Genomic DNA, 23,546 nt, shown 5'->3' on the forward strand with positions numbered 1-23,546 from the left:
AGGCGATTGTGTGGTTGTCATGTGGTTGGCGCGATGTTGTCGTAGTCATGTAGCTGAGGTGATGATGTGGTTGTGTCTGATTGAGGCGATGGTGTGGTTGACGCGATGGTGTGGTTGTCACGTAGTTAAAGTGATGTTTTGGTTGTCATGTGAATGAAGCGATGGTGTGGTTGTCATGTAGTTGAAACGATTGGTGTTGTGATGTAGTTGAGACGATGTGGTGGTGGTGGCGATGTGGTGGCGATGTGTTTGAGACAAATGAGATGTGGATAAACTGTGATGTTGAACTAAAGGTTCGGTTGATGAAGTGGTAATGATAAAGCTACGTGCTTTTCCATATGTTAATTAACAAACGGAATTAAATATTTAAGCTTTCCGTTAATATATCCTTACAACTAGTACAACAATCTCAAATTATGCCAGGCGGTCCAAAGTCAATAATGATTTAATCCGGTGTAGGTGATCCCTCGTGTGTATCTTCTGGGCTATATCTTCGTCCCACGCCGCAGCTATCCACCGCTGTGCAAACAAGTAGAAGATGCGATGTGCCAGCGCTTATTGAACACTGCGAGTGATCAGGTAGCCTTCTAGCCTCATTGACTGAGCCAATGCTACTCGGGTTGAATCGACAATGCCATCGGTCCGTGAAGTAACCAAGCTGCCACAGTAGTATGACTGAGTGAGAGCGAGCACACGGACTAACGCGAGCGCTGCTCCAGGGGCTCCAACGCTACACAACTTTCTTGCAACTTGTGCGAGTTGCAGCAACTTTATGCTTTGGAACGTTCCACAAATGTTCAGGATTACCTTTAACGGCTACTGAAGTAACTGTGGTGACGATCAATATTAACTGGAGAATAGAAAATTGGGATTATTCGGAAGCTATATTCGCGAAGCGTCGTAGTTACCCGAGTGGATTCGTCTACACCAGGAGGAGTATTTAGTTTATTCGGATACATAAACCTGAGGTTCGCTTCTGTGTAAAGTGATTTCAGAGACCGGGAACTCGCCGAACCAGAAGGTAAATTTAACACCTGTTTTCCAGTTGATTGATAATGTGGATTGATTATAAAGACAAACAAGTCAAATATATAGCACGTGTTTTACTGTTTAGTGTGTACTTCAGTGTTTCCGTGATATCTATTTGCAAAGAAAAAACGCGATATTTAAACTATTGCAAGAAGCTTGTCTATGCAGCGAAGATATAACTGATATTATATTATTCACATATGATTGATACTTGTGTCGTTATTTTCATAATTATAGATTACCTTCTACAGATCATCATATGTCTAAACTGTAAATAATAGCGACAAAACCATTTCTTTTATTTTATGAAATCTCTGCTATAGCAGGGCCCATTGTACGAGTCTGATTTGCAACATGCGCACGCGTCATTCCTCATTTATATGTATGCAATTGGATAAAATTGGGTGTGGCATTTATCCCTGAAATTCTTATCACGACTGTAAACATATACTTGCTTAAAATATATTTCACTGACACTTTAACTAACCCTCCGGGCTAACGACACATGGACTTGATCTCTCTGCGTGTCGTGTTTTATTAGGGCCACAAGAGGATTCCTCACGTTTGAAACTCAAGGCACTTGTTTATTTTTTTCAGGTTACCTTTCACTTAATTATTTGTCGGTTCAATCTTTAGGATCTACATGTGCATTTAATACGAGACCCATGGCCTTGTAAAGGCTCTGTAGATTTAAAACTTTTCACCCAAAAAGGCTCTCATGACAACTAAATCGACGGCTTTTACGATGGTAAACTTACAGCGTATCCACGCGAAAATCTGACTGAACGCATTCAGATGCGCCACACGGATAGTGCGTTGGTCGTATACAAACAGACGTATCGGGCAACTTTTGTTAGCGAGATCTAACTCGAATAGTGTGGTGGTTAAATATACAGATGTACGGGGCAACACATTTATGTGCTCGAACACGGATAGTGTGACGGTTATATCCAGGGCTACCATACAATAGCAACATATTAAGAGCTGCAACCAGGATAGTGTGACGGTTATATATGCAGGGGTGCCATAATTATTTAGGCGCTCTCACACGGATAGAGTGGCAGTTAAACATACAAGGCTACCATGGCATCACATTTATATGCTCTCACACGAATAGTGTGACGGTAACACACACACACACACACACACACACACACACACACACACACACACACACACACACACACATACATACATACATACATCGTTAAAATATAGTTACACTTTCCTAAATAATGTTTTGAGAACATTTTCTGTTATTTGTAAAATCTTAATACGTGCGTGCGTACGTGCGTGCGTGCGTGCGTGCGTGCGTTTGTGCGTGTGTGTAGCTGCCTGGACTAACCTAAACTATAGACCCAGTATACTGACTCCAAGCCGACCAGTCCTTGTTTTATCCCCCGGCCAGGTAACAAACGTCTTTTGTTATGTCGACGCGGCCGGGGATCGAACTCCCGATCTTCTGCTCTCCGGGGTACAAGTGTATTAGGCCACACAGAAATGCAAAATAGACATGGTAATTTCTTTCCACTTTCCTCAGATGATCATCTATGTGTGTATATTGTGTAAGAAATAAACATTCGACTATGGCAAAAACCGTGCTGAATCTGCAGAATGTTTCTCGGGATAATTCGCCGACATATCTGTAATCTTATAAATCTCAACACTTGTTCAGCACATTGTCTCAACGATGCCCCAAGTGTTCACGAAAGATTAATCAAAGAACAGTTCGACATTTTGTCCCCATCCTGAGGACTCTTTGTTCTAGTTCTCCCTGTAGCGGTACAGATCTGTACATAACGATATAATGGAGACAGCACAGCGCTGATTGGTGTAAAAGCTGGAAGTCCTGTGCCCCGCGAATACCAGGAACGCTTACACGAAGGGAAGGGCGACTCATTTATTTCTTTGATGGAGTTCAGATCTAATGGGTTCTAGTCACCCAACTATTTGTAGTTGTTGATGGATTCTTGCAAGACATGGTCTTGGACACCTACGTTTACACCTTTTTGAAAATATAATATCCGTGCTACATCTGTTGGATATCAAAGCATTCCGTTTATTCAGAATAACACGCATAGTTTCATTCAAAATGAATCAGCTTAACCATTCGATGATATCAAACGTTATGGCGGACCTAAGGGCTGAAAGGCTTTAATCGACGGATATACGTACTCCTTGGTTTTATGGTAAGTCTATTAACGTTTCAAGGCATATGCCTCTTATAATCTATGTATAATTAATTTCCATGCTGGTAACGGACATTCCGTTATGCCGCTTAAACGTGTAAGAGTTTCAAGCACGCAAGTTATCCTCCGTATTCAATGAATGTGCTTCATCTCTTTTGTGCTGCTTTCGATTGTGCTTCATTTGGATAAGGGTAAGAATATTTCAGGCGTAGTGACCCTGAAGGCAGTAAAGCGATGTGTTCGTTTCTCTACCTGTGTCTTTAAATTGAATCATGCTTTGTATGTAGAACCGACTGAGACCACTTTGGTTTGACTGAGACAGGCTGTATTCATTTGAATTAAACATATTCTTACAAAGTTTCTCACGAAGTCTTCCCGACGGTAGGAATTTACACCTTCATGCCCCCGAAAGAGAACCCACTGGCTGGCTCCTATCACCTGGAATGTATATTATCATCGTTATCGCTAGGAAAAACAAATTTATAAATATGGACATACAGTGTACGCTATCTACCCCATTATGTCGTAAACGCCAGTTAATTTTTGCAAATTGGTTACCATGCGGACCTAAGCGATGAAAATTAAAGCTGACGCCGCTTGAGCAATGTTAAATGTGTAATACCGATGCATACCATTTGGTATAAACACAAACATAATGATTCGACATGAAAAGTGGCTTGTTCTAACATGTTCGGCTTTGAATTGTACAGATTCACATGCATGTACAATCATTGCCAACAGACAGTTTAACGTGTCATGATGGCGAAATGCATGGGATAAAACAGTGTCTGAGTTATATTCAGTTCTATAAGGATTGGTATACGATAGGTACAGATCAGTTATATTTAGATGCTAGGTTGAAAGAAAACCTCAAACTTCACTAACTCCTTCCCTTTTCCTCATTTTCATCAAGGCGAAATATGGGTCTTCACAGACCGCTAAAAAATGTGACAGATAATAATACATTATCTTGAATTATCGTGAAGGAAAGTCGGAAGGCTTAATTAATGGATGTAATCAATCTAATGATATCGACAAAGGGATCACACACGGCATTAAAACAACATTTGTGCTATTTTAAGCTTGTCTGTCGTCAGTCATTATCAATCAAATAGACCTTGGGTTTTCAACTAAGTACTTTTCGGATAATGCAGCTGAACTAAGATATACCACAATATGTTACTCCAATATCTTTTTAAGAAGTTCAAACTATAAGATTTTGATACAGACTAAGAAAGTCCATGCATGGTATTATTATGCAGTCTCAGGGTGTACAAACACATTCAGCTTGTAAAATCTCGGAAGCTTCCCTCGTGACAAATGTAACGAATTCACAAGTTAAAATATTGTTTTTTGTGAGATTTAGATCTAGCCATCAGACTTTTAGCAGGGTAATCAGGGTCAATTGTTATAAGCACGTGATGTCACTTCAAAAAATATGACATCATGATATCCATACAGGCTGACCAATCGTCTTGTGTTAGATTTTTCAAAATGGCGACTGGCCAGTCTGATAGCTAGATATTTTATGCTGGAACCTGTTTGCCCTATGAGAATCTGGTACGTTTCAACGAAGGGAAACGTGACTCATGTTTTTCGTTGATAGAGTTCAGAGCTAATGGGTTCTAGTCACCTTTCTATTTGTAGTTGATGGATTCTTGTAAGATAATGACCAGAGACACCTACGTTTACTCTTACATATTTAAAAAACAAAAAAACTTTGAGGATATAATTTACGTGCTACATCGGCTGCATAGAAAAGCATCCCAGTTATTTAGAAAAGCATGTGTGGTTTCATTCAAAACGAATCAGCTTAACCATTCGAAATATGTAAAATGTTATGGCGGACTTATGATGCATGAAGTGTTGCAATGATTAAATCGACGGATGTAATACTTGTTGGTTTTATGGTAGGTTGTTCCAAGGTATATGTGAATATGGAAAGGGTCTTTATCGGATTTATTTTACAAGACGGCGACTGTTAGATTCGTTAACGAGTACCAATAAATAATGTTACATTGTACGTGTGTTTCTGGCGATTTTTGCATTATTGCATGGTCAGATTTCAAGAATACTTGAAATATTTTTAGACTCTCTTCATTAAACTATATTTAGTTCATTAAACATTTCATATCAATAGGCTGTGGGCAATAACGTTTGTGCCATTGAAGCAGGAGGAATATAATCAACAATTTCCATCTTTTGCTTTGAAAATACATTCGTAAATGTGTCTGTTTTGTACCGATTATGAGGAAAGAGTCTGGGTAAACCAATACACGAAATTTCATTCAAATGTTCAAGTTAGTTTCACTCAAATGAACTACTAGTATATAAGGTATGCTGAGAACTGTAGATGCCACATGGCTGTATGGACGTCCTCTCAGATAGCCTGGCTTTGTCAATCCACTTGCTTCTGTCTCAGTGCTTTGCAATTGCATAACCAAATCGTATCGTCAAGAGCATAATAGTTTCTAGGCAACTCTTCCTTTACTCACTTGGTTAACAAGCAGTTGTAACCGATAGTCCATTCTGTGCTGGGGGAAAGGCCAGGTTTGGACTACGATATTTCTTTTTACTTACATGCAAAGCATAACACTTTAGGTTCAATTTATAGCTTCTTTATATATTTTAAAGAAACATGCATGTAAGGTGCCTCCTCGACACAGATCGCTTCGTACTTACGTTATATAAGATATGAAGGAACCTTTACTTACCTTGTATACTTATTAAAATTATTTAGACTGTTTTTTTACAATCTTATATAACATTTTTTTATGTTAAGCACTGTACCCAGTAATCAATGCTTAACATTGTTGAGTCCCAGTAGATTTATTTTATAGTTGAGAATTGGAATATATTCTTCATTATGAGAAAGAAGGTCACGGTCCGTGTCTTTATCCACAGTATTTGTATCCAGTAATTTCGTTAAGGACATGAAGACAATTGTAATTTTTACACATCTCACGTTAATCAGGGGTTAGCTACCTAATAAAATTTTCATTCAAATCAGGATGTTCAATTTCGTCAACTGCCAGAGTGTTGACATTGGGTTGCAAAATCACCGAATATCATGGATCCAAAAATAGATTTGAACTGTCTCGTCGTTAATGAATCATAGACGTGCCTTTCCTGTCAAATCCAAGATGACAATAATCAATATTAGCGTCCATACCAAACGTTCAATGTAGGCGAAAAAAATGTAATTTGGTTTCTATTTTAACATCCCCTTCGATTTCAGTTCACCAGATAAGTAATAAGATAAGGTTGAATGGAGAACATTGTGTGGTCATGGGTGGTTAATATTCGCTGTAATTTTTAGTTTAAAGTAGGTTATTGATGTGTAAACTATTTGCTACAAGAAAGCTATCGACCATCGTGCGCGATTTAATAATTTATATATCTTTTCTTTCTGTGGCCAGGTATCCATGTAACATTGGGTACAGTTTCTACATTGTCACATACTCCGAATGGTAGACGTGTAACATTGGGGACGGTTCTCACAGTGTCACATACTCCGTCTGGTAGAAGTGTAACATTAGGGACGGTTCTCGCAGTGTCACATACTCCGTCTGGTAGACGTGTAACATTGGGGACGGTTCTCGCAGTGTCACATGCTCCGTCTGGTAGACGTGTAACATTAGGGACGGTTCTCGCAGTGTCACATGCTCCGTCTGGTAGACTTGTAACATTAGGGACGGTTCTCACAATGTCACATGCTCCGTCTGGTAGACGTGTAACATTGGGGACGGTTCTCACAGTGTTACATGCTCCGTCTGGTAGACGTGTAACGTTAGGGACGGTTTTCATAGTGTGACGTGCTCTGGCTGGTAGAAGTGTAACATTAGGGACTGTTCTCACAGTGTGACATGCTGTGGCTGGTGGACGTGTAACATTAGTGACATATCTCACAGTGTTACATGCTCCGTCTGGTGGACGTGTAACATTAGGGACTGTTCTCATAGAGTGACGTGCTCTGGCTGGTAGAAGTGTAACATTAGGGACAGTTCCCACAGTGTGACGTGCTCCGTCTGTTAGACGTGTAACGTTAGGGACGGTTCTCATAGTGTGACGTGCTCTGGCTGGTAGACGTGTAACATTAGGGACGGTTCTCACAGTGTAGCGTGCTGTGGCTGATAGAAGTGTAACATTAGGGACTGTTTCATAGAGTGACGTGCTCTGGCTGGTAGAAGTGTAACGTTAGGGACAGTTCTCACAGTGTGACGTGCTCCGTCTGTTAGACGTGTAACGTTAGGGACGGTTCTCATAGTGTGACGTGCTCTGGCTGATAGACGTGTAACATTAGGGACGGTTCTCACAGTGTAGCGTGCTGTGGCTGATAGAAGTGTAACATTAGGGACTGTTTCATAGAGTGACGTGCTCTGGCTGGTAGAAGTGTAACGTTAGGGACAGTTCTCACAGTGTGACGTGCTCCGTCTGTTAGACGTGTAACGCTAGGGACGGTTCTCATAGTGTGACGTGTTCTGGATGGTAGACGTGTAACATTAGGGACGGTTCTCACATTGTGACATGCTGTGGCTGGTGGACGTGTAACATTAGGGACAGTTCTCACAGTGTGACGTGCTCCGTCTGTTAGACGTGTAACGTTAGGGACGGTTCTCATAGAGTGACGTGTTCTGGCCGGTAGAAGTTTAACATTAGGGACAGTTCCCACAGAGTGACGTGCTCTGGATGGTAGAAGTGTAACGTTAGGGACAGTTCTCACAGTGTGACGTGGTCCGTCTGTTAGACGTGTAACGTTAGGGACGGTTCTCACAGTGTGACGTGCTCTGGCTGGTAGAAGTGTAACGTTAGGGACGGTTCTCACAGTGTGACGTGCTCTGGCTGGTAGAAGTGTAACATTAGGGACGGTTCTCATAGAGTGACGTGCTCTGGCTGGTAGAAGTGTAACATTAAGGCCTCTCTCACAGTGTGACGTGCTCCGTCTGTTAGACGTGTCACATTAGGGACGGTTTCACAGTGTGACATGCTGTGGCTGGTGGACGTGTAACATTAGGGACAGTTCCCACAGTGTGACGTGCTCCGTCTGTTAGACGTGTCACATTAGGGACGGTTCTCACAGTGTAGCGTGCTGTGGCTGGTGGACGTGTAACATTAGGGACTGTTCTCACATTGTGACATGCTGTGGCTGGTGGACGTGTAACATTAGGGACTGTTCTCACATTGTGACATGCTGTGGCTGGTGGACGTGTAACATTAGGGACAGTTCTCACAGTTAGACGTGCTCTGGCTGGTAGAAGTGTAACATTAGGGACAGTTCTCACAGTGTGTCGTGCGCCGTCTGTTAGACGTGTAACGTTAGGGACGGTTCTCATAGAGTAACGTGTTCTGGCTGGTAGAAGTGTAAAAACATTAGGGACAGTTCCCACAGTGTGACGTGCTCCGTCTGTTAGACGTGTAACATTAGGGACGGTTCTCACAGTGTAGCGTGCTGTGGCTGGTAGAGGTGTAACATTAGGGACTGTTCTCAGAGTGTGACATGCTGTGCCGGGTGGACGTGTAACATTAGGGACGGTTCTCACAGCGTGACATGCTCTGGCTGGTAGAAGTTTAACATCATGGACATATCTCACAGTGTCACATGCTCCGTCTGGTAGACGTGTAACATTAGGGACGGTTCACACAGTGTGACATGCTCTGGTTGGTAGAAATGAGACATTAGGTACGGTTCTCATTCTGACATGCTCTGGCTGGTACAAATGTGACATTAGGTACGGTTCTCAGTCTGACATGCTCTGGCTGGTACAAATGTGACATTAGGCACGGTTCTCAGTCTGACATGCTCTGGCTGGTACAAATGTGACATTAGGTACGGTTCTCAGTGTGACATGCTCTGGCTGGTACAAATGTGACATTAGGTACGGTTCTCAGTGTGACATGCTCTGGCTGGTACAAATGTGACATTAGGTACGGTTCTCAGTCTGACATGCTCTGGCTGGTACAAATGTGACATTAGGTACGGTTCTCAGTCTGACATGCTCTGGCTGGTACAAATGTGACATTAGGTACGGTTCTCAGTCTGACATGCTCTGGCTGGTACAAATGTGACATTAGGTACGGTTCTCAGTGTGACATGCTCTGGCTGGTAGAAATGTGACATTAGGTACGCTTCTCAGTGTGACATGCTCTGGTTGGTAGAAATGTGACATTAGGTACGGTTCTCAGTCTGACATGCTCTGGCTGGTAGAAATGTGACATTAGGTACGGTTCTCAGTGTGACATGCTCTGGCTGGTAGAAATGTGACATTAGGTACGGTTCTCAGTGTGACATGCTCTGGCTGGTAGAAATGTGACATTAGGTACGCTTCTCAGTCTGACATGCTCTGGCTGGTAGCAGGAGTGACGGCTCGCACATTTTCACAATCCCTGTCTAGGTAACTATGACATAATGTCAGTGCAAGAAGAGTGACAGTTCCCACAGTTGGACAAACTCTATCTAGCTAACTGTTACACAACGCAAGTTCAACAGTTGGACAAAAACCCTATTTGATATAACAAAAAATATGTACCTTGCACTTACCTTGACATGACATTCCGCTCGAACGAAGTACAATTCAATATCATTGTTGTGTTAATGACTAACCATTTCTTTGATGTTTTTTTGCTTGTTTGTTTTTTATCAAGGCAAAACAGGAATTGAAGTCAAGAATTGATTGATTGACAACTCAAATATGGAAATATAATGTTATTGTAACTATATTTTATGTTTTCCTAGGATTAACAGTTGAACATACACGTGTGGAATACACGTTAGAAGGTCCCTTGTGAGTTAGCTCTTTAATTGTTATTGGATTGTTTGATGTTTATATGGTGGTTATAATCATAACCTTTAGAACTTCAATTAATTCAGTGCCGGGTGTTATTGCGTTATAAATAAAGCATGGCGCATGACATGAATGGCCTGACGAGTACATGGTAGGGACAACACCAGTAACATATCTCAAATGAAACAAAATATTGGCGTAATTTATAAAATGCGAAATTTACAGGTGCTCATGATTATGCCCATTCATATTTGAAACTAAAATAAGATTGTTGTCAAACTTTGAAACAGCTGGTATTTCTTTAACAGGGGCACGAACGATTAATGTTTGTGATAAATCATTTTCTACTTGCCACACCTGGCTACAAGTAATGTAGCCTTGTCAATATATCTAATGTGTCTAGGTGAGACGTCTAATGTGTCTTTCAAGGCTATACAATAAAATGTCAACAACAAATGTTACATGAGCCACTTTCGATATTACATGGGACAATAATATATAACGATTTTTCGGGTAACGAATTTGTTAACTTCGTTGTGCCAAATGATTCAATAATGATTACCATAACAGTGTATATTAATATTGTTGTTATAGGGCTTTTTGAAATATTTTACCTAAGAAATCGAAATATTATTATTCATGAGGTTGTATTTTGTTCGGACTAATGAACAAATTGCCAGGTCATAAAATACCCACAAAATTGACAGTTAAAACTGTCGATTTGTAAGTTAATAAAACAATGACGTGACAAGGAGATAGTGAGACTCACAGATAGTGAGACTCTATCTAGCAAAATATGTTGCATTCATGCCAACTGTCCAAATACAAGGTCCTCAAATGTCAGTTGGAATCATTTCCAATTCGATACGCTTGCTTGTGTTTGTTTCATGGCGTCATCATGACAAAGGGCATTTGCACCATGGCTTATGACATTTCCCAGATATTCTTTTTCCTAATATTTTGAAACAAGATTTTCCATATCTTTGGCATGCTTTTGTGTACGGGTGACATAAACATATCGCAAATGAAATAAGCCTGACTTGTTAGATTGCATTGTGCAAGATATACCTGACAGTGTTCACCATGTTACCATAAGTAGCCCCATTAATGCCAACTCCTCTCACAGAAAACACGTATACTAAGAGCGGAGATTACTCTGTCAAAGGCATATCTATGTTGCACGGCTTGTTATTTGTCTGTGTGGTTGAAATATCTGCTAGGGTTACAGATCATCAATTAGCTATATGATATGCCCGGCGAGAAGCGTAGATCAGGGTAGTGCCCGACAATATTACCTTAATTTTGAGGTCAGAAAAGAACTGAAAGAACATTCTTGTGGTAAATCATCGCTATGATTCAGTGGGGCGTTCTTACGTATAATGCATATCGGGTTGGAGGAATTTGGGTGAGGTTTACGTTGTTTGACATCTGTGTGTTCATATGATTATTTATCACCGCATATCAGTGAGCATGACATATATACATTTGATGATTATGTGGTTTTGAAACCTATTTAATGTGCTGTTTATATATCGTGTGATTATGTTGTACATTCACGTCAAATCAAAACGATCATATTTCACATTCAAACATTCAAAGGAATATGTACTTCAAATTTATTGCATCTGGTAACCAGCTTATTACTGCCGTAAGCTTTTAGGGTATAAAACAGTCGACCATATGGTGTACACGTCTAACCGCATAGTATGCGCCTTGCAACAACAATAGCATATACTTATATACTACAGTGAACTACTCGATGTTAAGGTTAACGATAATGGCATATTTGGTTTTAAATAATTGATCAAATTGATATCAACCAGGCACGCACCTGTGGTATATTATACACATTGAGTTTCTGCATATTTATCAGTCAACGTATGAATGAGGTTTGCTCGACAAGCGATCCGTTGCATATATTCATTCTCATGAGGTTAGCCCTGAAGGTTTCGACTTCATGCTTGACATGCGATCCGTTGCATATATTCATTCTCATGAGGTTAGCCCTGAAGGTTTCGCCTTCATGCTTGACATGCGATCCGATGCATATATTCATTCTTATGAGGTTTGCCCTGAAGGTATCGACATCATGCTCGACGTGACAGATGAGTGAGTGAGTGAGTGAGTGAGTTTGGTTTTACGCCGCTTTTAGCAATATTCCAGCAATATCACGGCGGGGGACACCAGAAATGGGCTTCACACATTGTACCCATGTCGGGAATCGAACCCGGGTCTTCGGCGTGACGAGCGAACGCTTTAACCACTAGGCTACCCGACCGCCCCTCGTGGCAGATGAAACCTTTCCGGTTACATTCGGTGTTGTGTCTATCTTGTGCGTCGGGGCTGTAGGATAGCCTAGTGGGTGCAGCTTTCGAAGGCCTGGGTTGATACGAATTCCCAACGTGGTTACAATGAAAGAAGCCAATTAATGATTCCCCCCACGGTGATATTGTTGGAATATTGCTAAACATATACTCATTCACTCCTCGTGGTTCGTATTCCCGACGGGCGGTCGGGTAGCCTAGTAGTTTAAGCGTTCGCCAGTCACGCCGAAGACCGGGTGCGATTCCCGACATGGGTACAATGTGTGAAGCCAATTTATGGTGTCACCCGCCGTGATATTGCTGGAATATTGCTCAAAGCTGCGTAAAACCATTCTCACTCACTCATATTCCCGATTTTTTACGAATGAACACATACTTGCTGGACTATATGCATCAGATAAATAGATTGGATATGAGTATACAGAGCATTTTCTTTCATTTTGTGTTCATCAAGATGAACACGACATTCTTTTATCGCGTTACAAATTTATTATTTGAATGTTATGGAACATCTGGGACTAATACATAATTAAACTTCGGAAATCAAATTAATTAATAAAATTCAAATTCATGCTATCTGTGATAAATGGCTGAATTGTCTACGGGACTTAAATTTCAACTTACTCTCACAGTCTTGAGATAACACAGAATGTTCTTAAATCGATAATATCCTAATACTCGGTGTATTTTTATTACATTGTAATCATGAGTGAGTGAGTGAGTGAGTTTGGTTTTACGCCGCTTTAAGCAGTATTCCAGCAATATCACGTCGGGGGACACCAGAAATTGGCTTCACACATTGTACCCATGTCGGGATTCGAACCCGGATCTTCGGCGTGACGAGCGAACGCTTTAACCACTAGGCTACCCGACCGCCCCTGTAATCATGACATTTTGTTCTAAATTGACATACCAACCGTTTAGAACATTGTGAACATTAATGTTACATAGTTTACGTTTTGCAACGCATGGAACACCATTGTAATAATTATGACAAAAAAACACATGTTTCTATGAAGAGGCGTTCAATGAGATAATATATAACCTATATGTACTATGCCCTCCTAGTTTGCTTTACGTCCCTATTCATGCGCTTTGTTGAATATGGCCATATGGTCCAATCCTGCAATCAAATAGTCATTTGACAGTCTACAAGAATCTGTCAAGCGAACTCTTTGTATGGATGCATAATACTTACGAGTAATTTGATCCCAGTCATTGAGAGACAATTTATGGCATTATTCCGCCATGGCAGCTTATTTTGAAAGACCTGTTATGATGGCCTGAATGACAAATGCGAAACTGAATAAAATGTGTGTGGTAGTCTGACAAGACGATACCTTACTGCACTGTCGACCGTCGAAACAGGGCACGAAAACAACTACGTCTTAGCTGTAATACAACGCTGGAGAAGCATCATTAGGGCTAATATAGTAAGAATAGGGGTAGAAGTGATCTCTGCAGAGAGAGACAGAGAGAGAGAGAGAGAGAGAGAGAGAGAGAGAGAGAGAGAGAGAGAGAGAGTATGCTGCAGTTTAACGTATTCTCTACTCAGACATGGCATGCTGGCTCCGAGTCGACCAGATCATGTTTTATGTCCTCAAAGGGAAATAACATTACAACTCTCAGTCTTCGTGCCGGCGCCCTTTAATTGGCCCGCGTAATCACCAGATGCCAATTAGCTTCAGCGACCTAACAAACTGGGCTTAGGACCACCTCGTTGACAACGAGGGGGAGTCCCCTTAAATCTTTCACCACGCAAAATCCGTCAGCGTGTGTAAATGTGTATGTACAATTATGTAGTATACAGCACATACGTGTACGTATTTTGTTTGCAACAATGATATTAAGTTCATTCTCTCAAAACAGCAACGACCCTCAAATTTCACATTTTGTAGTAGCAAAGTTAGTTGCCGCCTATTCGTTTACCTACTTCTCGGAGAGGGGTGGTGGTGGTACTATGTAGTTTTTTATTGTACATTATTTGATGTTGACGGATAGCGTAACCCCTTTAAGTGGTTAGTGCATTAATCAACAACGACAATACGTGTCAGTTTGGCTGTAGCTTTTTATTGAATACCTTTGCTGTGATATACGGCTTCTCATTCTTCGATCCTCCGATAGGTGTCGCTTTGCGCTGCGCAGCGAGCATAGCGCCGAACACAAGTCCAACCAGTCGACAACTCTCTATCCACTCCATTCGGACTGAGTATAATTACAAGAAGATACTATTTGTAGCGTATGATGACCACGAGGGGTAATTAAGGGGCCATTCAATCACGTAATATATAGTTATTAGCCATGGTGACCCCGCTATTTTCCACCGTCATAGTCTGACTCAGTCTAACTTTTCAATCACGTTTCTTAGCAAATCAGATTGCATTACACACTCCCGTTTACAACATAATTTGGTTCGTGCAATCAGAATATATTATTGTTTTAGAGTTTGCGTTCAGTGGTATTCATCATGCAGTAAACTACGTTTATAACGAACACGCTTCTTACGGACTGGCGGATATAACGAACTGTTTTTTAGGTCCCTGCCATTTGCTGTATATATATGCTGTATATATGCTTGTAACGAACTTCGGTTATAACAAACTAAAATGTGTGGTTCCTTGAGTTCGCTATAGCCGTAGTGTACTGTATTTGTCTCACGTGTTGCCTCACGTGTGTAACATGCGTTTGAGAAGGAGTGATACGCGTGCTGATCTATTGCTTTCGCCAAGAACATTATGTTTACATCTTTGCAGTTATATCAAAGCGCGTCGGCGTGATGTGGAAGGAAAGGCCGTAGGTCTTAGACATTTACCACTTTTGTGAAACCCAAAAGCACGGGTATTGTGCCGAAAAACCTGGGCTCATGTTCAGAGGTTTCTAACACGCCGAAGGGAAGCAATTCCACACAGCGATTTGTGGTTCTTTGGCATCTGGGCCGCGAGTGCCCCCAGTATTAATGGTAGTAGTAGTAGTAGTAGTAGTAGTGGTAGTAGTAGTAGTAATAGTAGTAGTAGTAGTAGTAGTAGTAGTAGTAGTAGTGGTGGTGGTAGTAGTAGTAGTAGTAGTAGTAGTAGTAGTAGTAGTAGTAGTAGTAGTAGTAGTGGTAGTAGTAGTAGTGGTAGTAGTAGTAGTAATAGTAGTAGTAGTAGTAGTCAATATGGTCGTAATTGCTAATGTAAGAGTGGTAGCAGCTGCGACATATTCATAGACATCGTCAATGGATATTCCTCGTAACGGACGAGTTTCACTGAAAATAAACGACAGCTGTTGTACTACCATACATATATGAAAGGCACAGAACAGCTTGCAACTGGCCCTCCATGTATACAGTAGGTTTCTACATTGATCGTACCCCCTGCTGACTGAAAATGTTTTGGAGCTCGCAGCTGCAGTAAACGTGTGCAGAAACGTAGCCCTGTGTTTCTGGTGTTTGTTGTTTAACGCCGCACTCAGCAATATTCATGCAACTGTCTTTTTTACAGCGAAAGTTGGCCTAATAGTGGAGTAAAAATGTAAATTTGAATGCTCATTTAACTTTGAAAAAAGAGATTGAACACAACAGTCTTTAACTCTTTTTGGAAATTCTAAAAGAAATCAATCAACGTTTCAGACACTTTATGTCGGTTATACTGACAAACAACACCTAAGGTCACAGTAACATGACAATCTTTTTTCAGGATGTTTGTGAAAGTGGCTGTAGGCGACAGAGGACGCCGCCGAAGTGCTGCATACAAAATTCACCCAGACACGTAATTACAAAATGAATAGAACAAGTGATTCGTCGTTCAGGTGTTCATTAACGTTCAGCAGTGTTTGTGTCAAATTAACTGTTAATTTATATCAGCAAAAGATATCAGCAGTTCCATTGAATTAATGTGTGCATTAAGCACCGGCAGACTAATTCTCCCCTTTGAACATAATGCTTCCGATTTTCCACAAATCAGCATCCGATTCAGGCAGTTCCAATTAGGTAACGCAGACACTTGGAGCCTGGACGCCATTCTTGTGTGAATACATTATACATAGAGGGAGATGCCGCAACTAGCATAGTTCGCGCAGAGGAAGCGGTACTGTTTTAAGAATACATCGCTATTGATGTTTTACGTCAATATATGCGTGGAGTTCGTTTGTAAGGAACATTACCTACACAAGACCTATGTTGTATCGCTACCGATTCCTAATGGAATAACCTTGTTCAATTATGGCCAAGGGGTTCACATAATGAGAGTACAACACCATAACATCCGTGGCTGTTTTATATATATTATCTATCTATTGTAGCTTGTTCAGACTTTGTAATGGTTTCGTGATGGGCAATGATGTGTATTCTAAGAAAAAACATCTGTTACTGAGGAATTTATTAACCGTGTCACACCGCGGTTTAACTGAAATACTAATCAAGTATCGATATCGTATATTCCAACAATCTCGCCCTTAGTATTATGTAAACTGTGTCTCGCCGAGATATAACTAAGATACTAATCAAGTATCGTATATTCCAACAATCTCGCCCTTAGTATTATGTGAACTGCGTCACGCCGATATATAACTAAGATACTAATCAAGTATCGTATATTCCAACAATCTCGCTCTTAGTATAATGTAAACTGTGTCTCGCCGAGATATATAGTGGATCCTGATCAAGTAGCGTAAATGCCAACAATCTCGCCCTTAGTATTATGTGAACTGTGTCACGCCGATATATAACTAAGATACTAATCAAATAGCGTAAATGCCAACATTCTCGCTCTTAGTATTATGTAAACTGTGTCTCGCCGAGATATAACTAAGATACTAATCAAGTAGCGTAAATGCCAACAATCTCGACCTTAGTACTATGAACACGAAGTCACGCCAATATATAACTAAGATACTAATCAAGTAGCGTAAATGCCAACAATCTCGACCTTAGTTCTATGTACACTAAGTCACGCCAATACATAACTAAGATACTAATCAAGTAGCGTAAATGCCAACAATCTCGCCCTTAGTACTATGCACACTGTGAGATGATTCAAGCAACGCACACTGTGTCACGCCAATATATAACTGGAATATTGAACAGTTGTCGCAAATGCCAACAATCTCGACCTTAGTATAATGTACACGAAGTCACGCCGAGATATGACTGGAATATTGATCAGGTATCGTAAATGCCAACAATCTCGCCCTTAGTACTATGTACACTGCGAGATGATTCAAGCAACGATAGACGAAACACCTCGAATATTGGTCCATGTATATGCATATATCTTGGGATTGATAAAATCTAAATTAGGAAACAGTCAAACCTTAACGCTCATGATGAGTGTCATGTTGTATTTTGATTGTGTCGAATATCAACATTTTAGAGAAGAATTGATACCACAATGTTCTTGTCGCCTACCTAATATATTCATTTGCATCTTTAATATCCTCACAAAAACGTTAAGGCTATTAACATCCCACGTCTTACTTCTAAGAACAAAAGTAAAGATTTTGTAACTTGATGTGTGAGCAAGAGGCTTAAAGTACAACATGTCTTGTGTTGACTTAAATTTGAACATAATAGCTATCAGGCCATGGTATTTGATGCTTGCTGCAATTCGATCAAATACAGAGATTGTGTTACAACAAACAGTGACAACCCCACATGAAAAACATAATAATATAATTTTTGATTAAAATGGACCTTGTAATGCATTTTTCTGAAGGAGATGTGATACATCTGCATAACACAGGAGCACGATTTCATAAGAAATATTCTTTAAACATCACATGCCTTGGTATCATGCGTCCGGTTTCAGATATCTGAAAGTGTCGCGAAAGCATTCATTACGAAAAGGAGGAAGGAGTTTAGGAATTCAAAGCTGCGTTTTCTTTATTGAAGATCACCTTGTGTGTCATTTCTATGTCTCTGAATTTCCTTCACGATCAAAACGTCTCCAAACCCTCATACCGTGCTGCTCTGACAGAAATGTAGAAGTTTCCTGGAACCTTTAGTTTAGTTTACCTGAACTTTAACTTCACAATTCAAAATCATAAGACCAGGACACATTCGTAACACAAGCTTCAGAGCGCATTATTTGATATTATCCTGGAGAAGTGATATCAGCATGGACATAAAAACCTTCAATACGTGAGTTTTAAGGTCCATATACGAAAAGAATATAATAAAAGTACAGGCAATAAAATGTTCCTAGATTTTTTAGGTTTAAATTAGTTCCTTTTCTAACACTGTTTGTGCCAGTATTTTTGCTTTGCAATGCCTTGGGGTTGCTGGCAAAAGCTTGCGAATCATTTCTACCTACTATTGATTCTTTTGGCATTCGATCAAAGGTCGTAGTTAAGGGTATTGAAGGACACATTAAGGGTTAAGAACAAAGGCCCTTAACCGTAAAGTCGGGGTGTTGGGCAGCTATGTGTGTTTAATGATCAGGTGATGAGATTACAAGAGTTGTGAACTATGGAAGCGGACTGTGTCTACCAGAGATAATTGTAAAATCCTTGTTATAGTTCTTGTGCTTCAAAGTTTTAATACATGATTAAATATTGACCACAAAAATAACGTTAACGGGGATAACTCTTTATTTGATGATATTGAAAATTTAATTTAAAAATTCATTCATGCAATTTTGATTTTTGCTCTTATTGTTTGATGCTTAGATTTCTTTTGAAATGATTCCTGTTTAATACGATCTAGAGTAGAAAACGGAATAGCTTGATAGCTTGCTACATTTAACAATGTAATAGCAGAATCTGGTCGTGAAAGTATTTAATAAACTAAATAGTTAATTTGTGTTCATGACATTTGATGGTTAGATCAAACGCTAGCTACTTGTTATTGTCCTTGGTAGGAGAGGTACATGAGTGAAAACGACCTGCATCACATCAATGTTCTTCCAATAGCAAGCTAACACGGCGTGATATAACTGAAATACTGATAAAAGCTATGTTAAATCAAAATCACTCACTCGCTCCTTGTAACATTCAGAAAATTAATATGTAATAAAATGCTTTCAATCAGCTCAGGTAGACGTTTGCTTATAGACGTTCTGTGTTACTGGGTGAGTGAGTTGGGTTTAACGTCAGTTTGAACAATATTCTAGTTATATCACGGCGTGTTAGTTTAATGTGGGAGGACTGCCCGAGATGATGCAGGTCTCACACGTCTACCACGTTGGTTAAACCCACGAGCACGGGTATGGTGCTGACAAACCTCGGAACATAATCGGGGGGAACTGGGATTCGAACCCACAATCATAGGTTTCTTGAGTGCCCAAGGGACACACAGCGAACTGCGGCGTATCAGTACAACATAAAATTCAACGCCAACGAATAACGACGATTATCCGCCGAAACATAAAGGATTGGTCGTAAAACGCAAAATTATATGAATGGATCACTGACAATCAGTAACGACACCAGGTGTTCACGCAAGGGTAAACGACATGATGATGGATGCCGGTAAAAATGAGAGAAATTGTCCACACATGCAAGCAAAATACGACCGCATAACCCTTTCCATATACATAAGAAACCTCAAGAGTCTAGTGTACGATTCAGACTATCATCAGTAGGTGTTTATGAATCACTGTCAGTTTGTGATGATACCACCTAAGTATGTGCGTGAACCTACATAATGGGCACGTCCAAGACAGCACTTAATCATGCGATGTGGTCTGTAATGTATCCTTTGTGTAAATCTATCTCCTTTGATCTACAACATTACATATATTAATGTCCAAAGGGAAGACTATTATCATGTCTCCGTTCGATTAGTTGGAGCATTTTGTTTCACGCAATGTGAACTATCCGAGATGGGACAGGAACCAGAATATTTCATTTATATTAAATTATTATCGTTTACATTGTAAGCCTCGATCTCACTATGTCAGACACGGTTGTCCTGTAACATATTTACCCAGTTATCATGAGTGTGAAAAAACTAATTTTACCAGGCTTGCACCAAATGTTTTATTCCATTATACGCTTAAATGTACACAGGGATGTCTTGTCAGAAGGCAGAAACCTAACTTACATGTCAATCATGTTTGTTGATAGTAACAGTAGTACTGTGTTTCGTGTTTACCACCCTGGGAGTTCACGTACATCTGTGAACAATATCTCTGTCGGGGTATACGCAAATCCTCATGATACACCCTGTGATGAGCTTACAAGTTGTCAGTGACATGTCTCTCAAAGGAATGCGTTCTTCGCGTTCAACGTACTGCAGTTTATTTCTGGATGTGACCTGATTTTGTTAACGATGTTGCCAAAACCCATAGTTAATGCCACGATAACACTGATAACTATTCTTTTATGCTATCCACACATTGTACTAATTATGAATACTGTTATGACATAGTCAGTGTCGTTATCGTAATCAAGGCTGCTTTGTTTATGTATGAGATGTCAAAATACATCATTCTGGGTATTTAAGTGTGGCTCATGTTGACATTCTCGATGCATAAAACACCAATGATTGACACGTTCCAACAATATATCACATGGCGCATTGTTTGAAGTCGGGGTAAGTCAAATGGGCTTTAGACGTTCATACATTGTGGCACAATTATGGTCTTGCCAACTTCGGGTCACTCTTGGGTGCTGACAAATAAAGGATCATATCGTTGGTCGCATTGCGGCGTCTTTCCCAACCAGCTTATCGTGCCCCCTTGATGCATAAAGAGAGCCAGAACTGAAGATAATTACGGACGGATGTAATTGATGTGTGTTGAAGCAACCAATAGACTAATTCCCAGCCATGTTCTCAAGACACGTAAATGCTTTGTACCTGTCCACCGAGAACAGCCAATCATCCAGAACGTGCGATCTTTGCGTTAATAGTTAGTCACGTTGCGTTCCCCGCCACAGGGCTGCTACACGCTATTTGTGAACTGTAACACATTTTAACAGTGCTGCTTGAAGTGTTAGTAGATCCAATTATTTAATTTTCGATGCTTCATGGCTCTATCCTTGCTAAACAGACCACCGGTAGTGGTTATTGTCATTCATAGCATGAGTTCAACACTGATAAACTGCCAACAGATGTTCGTTAACGTGTGTTAATGAAGAAGTCGGCATAAGTCAACATCTCGGTAGACGATGAGCTACCAGTAGAGCAGGACATTCCAAAAGGCTTTACGAGTGAATGAGTGAGTATGGTTTTACGCCGCTTTTAGCAATATTCCAGCAATATAACGGCGGGGTACACCAGAAATGGGCTTCACACATTGAACCCATGTCGGGAATCGAACCCTGGTCTTCGGCGTGCGGAGCGAACGCTAAACCACTAGGCTATCCGACCGCCCCTCCAAAAGGCTTTACGAACACATGTGTCATTGTGGTTTGACAGTGATGTATTTGTGTAGGTTTTTGAATATTTTGCTTTCACTTTGATCATGAACTACCACTGAGGCACAGGCGTATACATTCTGACGTTCTTATTCAACTTTATTTTCCACTTAACGATAGGATTCACTGAACACTATCTATTTCTGAAACATATTAATAAATATTTGAACACAACATATGTCGGTTTCCTTGTAAATGATGTTTGAATAGACCTGCATACCCGTATACGTAATTATATATTATGGATATACAATAACCCTCAATTTGAAGTAAAACCAATTTTCATTGGAGACATCAACACCATGGATTGAGATGTTGGAGGTCGGTACCAAATATATATTCTTTGATTATCAATAACAGCCTGGTCATTGGGTCATGATGGAGAAATTCATTATTTATATTGTCATAAAACATTGTTTGCTGATGGTTAGTTTGAAGAATAGAACCGCAATGAAATGTCCTTGTATTATTATCTCAGCATCTGACATTGCCGCTGTATCGTGTATTTACCGACTACGTACAAATAATTTTTGTCTGATACCTTATAACTTATGGTCCTTCCATGTTAAGCCCCGTGAAGATTCCGGGACAGAATAGGTCTTCAGCAACCTATGCTTGCCGTAAAAGGCGACTTTGCTTGTCGTAAAAGTCGACTAACGGGATCGGTTGGTCAGGCTCGCTGACTTGGTTGATGCATGTCATCGATCCCAATTGCGTGGATCGATGCTCATGATATCAATCACTGGATTGTCTGGTCCAGACTCGATTATTTACAGACCGCCGTCATAAAGCTGGAATATTGCTGAGTGCGGCGTTAAACAACAAACCAACCAACCAACCAACAACCTTCCATGTTAAGATGTAAAATTGATGGTTGCAGTTTTACTATCAGTATCAAGAAAACGGAAAAAGAAGAAACTGACTTATTATAGTTAGGAACATGTCATATGTACACCTGGATTATGCCTACATCTTCTAACAATACAACACGTGTGTCAAACCAGACACACATCTGTATCCCTTTGGAATATGGCGGTTGGGTGGTCTAATATGAGCTAGAAATGTTGTGTTGTTTCACGGTTGTCTTCAGTGTGGGCGTCCGTGGTCATGTTTCCTTTATCGGCGTCACTGTCACATATCGCGAGAAAGGCTGGAGCCAAAACTGGTCAATGGAGAGCAATTACTCCAGGTTGTTTTGGTCTTCTGTAAGCAATACGATACACAATGTTGATTACATGATTGTTATAGAGATCAAAGTCGAGGTTTAAAATGTGTTTGTGGCATCTGTGAAACGTCAATACCGTCAAGCTTATCCTGAATCTGAAATGATTCTTGTGTTATATCTCTGTTCCTATGTCCGATAGAGTCATCTGCATCTGCCCTTGATTTTATATAATGATTGCCATGCAATCTGTGCAATCCCGTTCTTATCCTAACCGTTCCGTCCCTATACTAACAGGCTGCAGGAGACTGGAACTGGTTCAACGTTACTATACGCTCTGCTCGTTTTCTCCTTTGCGTAGTACCAGTCGGCAATCACGCGGCTCCAGCCATTCAGAAGGTCACTCAATGAATGGGTTAGGGGCGGTCGGGTAGCCTAGTGGTTAAAGCGTTCGGTCATCACGCCGAAGACCCGGGTTCGATTTCCGACATGGGTACAATGTGTGAAGCCCATTTCTGGTGTCCCCCGCCGTGATATTGCAGAAATATTGCTAAAAGCGGCGTAAAACCATACTCAGTCAGTCAGTCAGCAATGAATGGGTTGATCTAACGTTACCAACTGTTCACATGAAGGTGGACCTACGCCAATATATCTTGTCCTGTTACTTTGTCTGCGTGTGGCTGAATCCGGAACATAGAATTAATAAATAGTCCCATCACACGTG

General features: G+C 40.5%; 1 protein-coding gene across 3 annotated transcripts in view; it reads left to right on the plus strand.

Moving 5' to 3' along the window:
* The first annotated feature begins 453 nt into the window (after window positions 1–453).
* LOC124136696 (gonadotropin-releasing hormone receptor-like) overlaps window positions 454–23,546 on the plus strand; it is a 92,839-nt gene continuing 69,746 nt past the window's right edge. For 2 of the 3 annotated variants that reach the window (XM_046502691.2, XM_046502692.2), the window contains exon 1: window positions 456–1,021. The gene's annotated coding sequence lies outside the window, so the exon portion shown is untranslated. Of the gene's footprint in view, window positions 1,022–23,546 lie in introns of all 3 variants that reach the window. The other variant, XM_046502693.2, reaches the window with a different exon arrangement.

Source organism: Haliotis rufescens, unplaced genomic scaffold (assembly GCF_023055435.1).
Source record: "Haliotis rufescens isolate VD_foot unplaced genomic scaffold, xgHalRufe1.0.p SCAF_1, whole genome shotgun sequence".
Lineage (NCBI taxonomy): Eukaryota > Metazoa > Mollusca > Gastropoda > Lepetellida > Haliotidae > Haliotis > Haliotis rufescens.